Genomic DNA, 6,909 nt, shown 5'->3' on the forward strand with positions numbered 1-6,909 from the left:
AACCCTAAATTATTATATTATAATGCCTGTAGTTTTGGTCCCCACGAGCGTATAAATCACACTAATTGATGTTTTTTTTGTAAATGTATAAGAATTATTATGTCTATGGAGAGTCCCTGTAAAACATGAAAACACAATGTGTGTGTGCGTGTGTGAGGCAGTGGACTTTACGGCGTGTGGTAATGCTTTTAATATTCACACGAGATGCTTACACAGCTGTGCGTTCTGCACCTGGACAGCAGGAAGTGACTCTCAGGACCACTTCCGCTTTGCTTAGAAACATATCCAGCGGATGCTCGGTGTGAACTGGGATAAACCTGATGCATAGTTGAGGGAACAGGCTATTTAAAAAGAATGCTGTATAAAATACATCCCAAACCTGTGTCTCTGTGTGCATGTGACAAGTCTTCCGAAAGCTGCACTGAAGCTCACCTACAGTCATTGTCTCTGTCAGAACACAATTACTCCACGTCCAGGAAAGCGGCCCCGGCGATAAGCAGTGGGAGGGTCTTCATGTAAAATTCACTTAGGTGCCATATTTTTCCTCCTGGACAAGATTAATTGTATTATAACTCGTTTCAGGGAAGAATAATGGCAGGGCCGGCATTCTCCTCAAACACTCGGCTCACGGGTATTTCTTAATCCATCCTGCAGAATTGAGGTTAAGAGGGATCTCCTGGAGGTTATCTGACTCCCCTACAAGAGCCAGCAGAGATTGATGGGCTAAAGAGACTGAGATGCGATGGTCATATTCATATGGTAATGCCCCATTGTCGCAAGCAGCGCATGCTTTTCCTAATCTCAGCTGTAGTGAAATTGAGCCGAGCGCTTTATCATGCGCTGGAATGATGTGGCGTGTGTTCAGAATTAGACGTGTTTTGTAGAACGCGGATTATTTCCGAGAAGTAAAATGATAACTCAATCTGTGACTCTTTTGGTGTGTTTTTTTTTATCTACAGTATGAATTCCAGTGTGTGTGTGAAGAGATGAAGGATCTTGCAACTGATAAAAAAATATTTTCAAGTGCCATCCGTTAGGGATTATAGTGTCACGCCATGTTTTTCTCCTAAATCCATCAACAATGTATGTATAACTGAGCACATATTATCAGATTCAAATCCTTGTAATATATTGTGCGATGCATAAATGTCAGACTATTCATTGTATGATTGTGACTAATAACACTGAGTTTCAATAACTGGCTCTGGCTATTCTGTCCAATAGGGATTTTTTTCAATGATTTTGACTTCTGTACAGTATAAAGCCATCTTAATCCTACCACTTTTAATGCTCAACCACAATGCAAGCTTGAAGCTAAGCCAGGTTATGCACCAAAATGACAATCACAAAGTATTTTGCAGAAATGAAAAAGGTCAACAAAACTGACATACAGAATTTACAATACAATGTAATTTCTTAAAGCACATTAAGGTCTTATCTTATTGTGAATGATTCATTGATGTCATTAAAATATATATACAGTAGTTAGTCTTCATGATGCTTAATCAAAACGTCACAAAGCAACTTTCGGCTGATGTCAAGTTGCACAATGGTTGGATATTAAGTCACTTAAAGGGATAGTTCACCTAAAAATGAAATTTTTTGGACTTTTGTAATATAACTCAGATTGTATTCGTCTGAAAGAAGAATGTCATTTACGCCTCGGATGACTTGAGGGTGAGTAAATCATGGGATCATTTTCCTTTTTGGGTGAACTATCCCTTTAAGACATTGATTTAGCAAACTATTCGGTCTGTCTGCATTCTGGTAATATCCACTTTCATGATAAGGGTTGCAAAGGGTCGGAACATTTCCGGGAAATTTCCTTATTCCTTAATTTGGGGAATTTTGGAAATATTCAAATTTGGAAACTTAACAGGAATTTATGAGAATTTATAGGAATAAATTAGAAATTTTGGGAAATGTATACACTGTAAAAAAAAAATTACCTGGTTGCCTTAAAATTTTGAGTTCATTGAAATAAAAAAATGTGTTAATACAATGAACATTTGAGAATCGACATCACCCTTTATTAAAATATTATTAAAAGATTTTGTAAGCATATTGCATAATTGTATGTTTTATTTGTAATAATGCAGTGAAACATGCCAAATTGTGCTATTTTCATGATTTATCACAAAAAAAAATTGTTTCATTTATGTGGTTCAGATACAATAATATTTTGAGTTTCTATTTATTAAAACAATTTCCTTCATTGATTTAACTCAAATTTTTAATTTCAATGAACCAGGTTACTTATTTTTTTAAGTTAAACCAACAATATTTTGTTACAGTGTATAAACTGTATCATACACAGACATAAATATAAACATTTTGTTTGGTCATAAGCGGACATGCTATTTATTTATTCGTTTATTTTTTGCATATTGATATATTGTCCAATTAATTACTTCTACTATAGTAAATATGTCAAAAAATTATGCATGTGTTATTTATTCCAGTGTCACATGATACTTCAGAAATCATTCTAATATGCTGATTTCATACTCAATTATCAATGTTGGAAACAGTTGTGCTGCTTAATTTTTTTTTTGGAACATGTGATACTTTTTTCAGGATTCTTTGATGAATAAAAAGTGAAAAAGAACAGCATTTATTCACAGTAGAAATCTTTTCTAACAAGATAAGTCTTTACTGTCACTTTTTATAAAACACACTGAATAAAAGCATTCATTTCTTTCTTTCTTTCTTTTATTTAAAGAATGGAAAAAAAATTACTAACCCCAAACTTCTGAATGGTACTGTAGGCCCATATTGTTACAAAAGATGCTGTTGTTTTTCTAACTTTTTATTCATCAAAGAATCCTGAAAAAAATCCTCATATTAGAATGATTTCTGAAGGATCATGTGACACTGAAGACTGGAGTGATGATGCTGAAAAATCAGCTTTGATCACAGGAATAAATTACATTATAAAGTCTATTAAAATAGAAAACCACTATTTTAAATTGTAATAATATTTCACAATTTTACAGTTTTTTGATCAAATGTGCATGTTCTGGAGGAATGCACAGTGTGTGTGTGGCTTCAATAGCAGTGAATCATGTGTGTGTGTGTGTGTGTGTGTGTGTGTGTGTGTGTGTGTGTGTGTGTGTGTGTGTGTGTGTGTGTGTGTGTGTGTGTGTGTGTGTGTGTGTGTGTGTGTGTGTGTGTGTGTGTGTGTGTGTGTGTGTGTGTGTGTGTGTGTGTGTGTGATTGAGGAACCTGCAGGGTCAACTGAAAGTCTGGTTGTTTTAAACAAGATTATGCTGCAAGATTTTTCCTCAACTACATTTAAGTTCCCTGTTATAGGCTAACCTGCAATTTTGCAAATTCCCAGTGAATTAATTCCCATATAGTCTCGTTAATTCCAATATATTCCCGTAAAGTTTCCAGCCTTGAAAATTCCCGGAATTGTGCAACTCTATTCATGATACAATCTATAAGCAATGAATAAAATCCCACCCTACATTTTACAAATCTGTCATTATGTACTCACCAAAACCCCCAATGACTTTCATTGTATGAAAAGACATCTTTTTTTGTGTGTGTGCTCGACAGAAGAGAGAAGGTCATACAGTCTTGTAACAACACGAGGGTGAGTAAATGATGTTTGGAGTGAATGTTAAAGTGGTCAGAGAACCATGGCCTAGTGGTCAAAGTACACGCTCTTTAAACTCATGCAGGCGATACACATTTTGAATCTCTCGTGACATTTCCTGATCCTGTTCCCCCCTCTTCTCGCCCATTATGTCCTGTCCTCTCAATGTCCCTATAAATAAAAGTGGCAAAAGGCCAAAAATAATATTGTGCACTGCGATTAAGCATTGTGACTGCAGCAAACAGGCTGACCACTAGCTTATTCCTGCAGTGGCATGGAGGATTTGATTAAGTTGGATGCAGTGTTTTTGACTGCTGGTGGTCAGTCTTTCAGCGGCCATTGGATTTCTGCATCCAAGTGCTTGTGCGTGCATTTTTCTCCATATCATCCGCACACCTCCCAGGTCGCTAATCAATAGGCATATTAATCATTCAGGAGAAAGAAAAAAAAGTGACAAACCAATTATTAATCTGCCCTGTCAAGTCCAATACAGTAATGAATTTACTAAAAATGGTCTTCACTTCATCCATTCATTAACTGCTGATGGGTGGCAGACTTCACAATGTCACTGGATTTTCTCTAGTATTGACGCCGGCCTGGCAGCTAATTTACAACCTTGCCTCTTGTGCAGAGCCCTAGTCTGCACTAATAAAATGAAGCTTGATAATCGTTAAGGGGCCTGTCTCCGTTTGCCTGTGCCAAACCCACGAGCACAACACCGTCTCCAAAACTAACAGGTGTGTGTACACAAAATGTGGATGCGCCTATTACCTGTGTTCTCGTGTGTAGGTTCAGTAGTTGACAGAAAGGCAGGTTGCGCTCTGGGAAGAGAGAGCCACTCGCTGTCATTTCCATAGCGGGCAGCCATCTCGCTGTCTGGTCTGCACACACACACACACACACACACACACACACACACACACACAGCAGCCTATTAAGTTCACAGCAGACGATACACAACTCCACGGACCCACAACTGTCACTGCAGGAGGCACCAACTTCCCTTAATCATTTGCTTACAGTATGTCTTCATCAGCCTTTATTGATGGGTGTTTTACACCCCACTAAACCTATTGACTACATTGAGATCAAAGACAGATGATGCAGAAATCATTTACTGGGTGCAACTCTCCCTTGTAAGTACAATTAATGTTGATTCCACGAGTCAAGCGGCTTACTTTATCTGCAAGAGGAGTTATTGGAAATATCACAAACAAGCTTGTTTTAGTTCAAGTCCACAAAGCAGCTCTGGTAGGCCCAGACTGAGATCGTGTACTATTTATACACTTACTGTTGTCGAGTGCTGAACCCTCTTCTCAGCCCCACAACCCCGAATTTGCATACAAATGAAGTTCCAAATGGGCTCAATGACATAATTGACTTGCAATTAGAAATATTCCAGAGCTGGTCACTTTGCAGTGGACAGAGCACGAGCAAAAATGAGGGGAAAAAAGGCCTGTTTAGCATATTAATGAAGCTCATTAGCTGTCACTTCACCGAGCTGACAAGAGGACTTATATATGCAATGGCCCCACAGCTTAATTTGAAATGTGAGTTCTCAACACTAATTGTTTTTGAGCATGTTTCTTTAGATCATCGAGGAAATCGTGTCGTTTTGGCAGCTGCGGAAGACGACTGCGGGCAATACAGACTGCACGCATCAAATCTAATATCAGAATGTTTCTTTAATTCAATTGACATTCAAATGCGCAAGACGGGATGTACAAACATGAAAAAATATGAGCAAAGAAGGGTCTTCATGCTCAGTAGCTGTGCGTGTTCAATCCAATCAACAGGATAATGAAATAGAGGGTGCTTTGGTTATACTTTCATGCATTTGATGCAAGAAATTATTTCAATATTCAAATACCCTATTATTTACATTGTACTCGAGTTATTATCATGATCTCTGTCCATATAATGATGTAAATTTATATTTACGCATTTAAAACTGCACTTTGTAATTTTTTCGTCCGCTATAGGTCGCCTATTCAAAACAAAGGCGTAGTTTGATGACAAGCAGAAACTTGGGACATGTGGTCTTCACCTCACAGCCGGTGGGAAAGAATCGGGACAGGACTCGGGCAGAACTCATGTTGATGGATGTGATTACTTACGTTACTGTAGTCTGAAGTAGGGCATTTTTGTCAATTTCTCATTTCGATCATCGATAGGTCTCAAAAACGAGTACTCGAGTACTCAGGGGCGGGGCATGTGAAGGGGGCGGGGCATGTCCGTCATTGAGATAATGAAAATACTGTTATGAAAATGGTTGTTGACAAATACAAACGTGACATGAAAACATGTATATGAAAACATGAACATGTAAAACAAAAAATAACTGCTTGATTATGATGCATAAATGTCTTTGAAAAAGAAACATCTTTATAAAATGACCGTCTCAAATAACCAAGTCAGTAATAAAATTCGAACTCATAACGAAAAACAACTTTAAATAAACTAGGTCTACTGTTAAAAAATACGAGAACAGTATAGCACTGCTGCATTTCTAATATCAATGATTCTGAGAAAGAAATAGCCTATATAAAAAGAATATGACCATCTCTAAACCATAATGTCGAGCATAGCATTTGAGCTGAAACTGAAGAGAATGAACAACAGCCGGTATTACGGCAGTGCTTTGCTAACTTATTAAGCTCAACCAAACGCTTCTTATATTAGATTAATCAGATATAGACAACATAAAAGTAATCTTACAATGTGCATCTGCAGAAAAGGACGCGAATGCGCACATGAGCTTCACGCGCTAGTCTGAGTGTTCTCGCTAGTTTCTCTGTGGATTTCCTTTAACAGCTGATACACAGGGAAGCACAGAGCATTCAGAGCATTCTGTTTCCATCGTATTCTCATTATAATGCTATGATTGGCGCTGCACATCTTGCACTAAACATTCAATGATCACAGTGATTCCAGACATCACTGCAATGCGCGCCTCAGTTTCACTTTATTTCGCCGCGGTCAGGAGGCGCTGTATAACGCTAACCAATCAGACCTCCGGTACCGCGCAAAGCGACGCAATAACCAATAAAAAAGAGACAAATATATTTTTTTAAAGTCAGGGCGATCATCGTTCTCATGATCGATGATCGCTGTCACGTTCGAGTACTCGATTACTCGACCACTGTTGCCCATCCCTAGTCTGAAGCAGAAGCAGCACGAATGTTGTGGAGGGGAACGCAGATATGATGTCATCGACAGGCCACGCCCTCACACGTCCCGGTTCATCGGTTAAAAGAGCAATTTTCTCACGGTTTACAAATAGTTGGAAACATTTGGGATATTGTAAG

This window comes from Gobio gobio (assembly GCF_949357685.1).
Source record: "Gobio gobio genome assembly, chromosome: 6".
Classification (NCBI taxonomy): Eukaryota; Metazoa; Chordata; class Actinopteri; order Cypriniformes; family Gobionidae; genus Gobio; species Gobio gobio.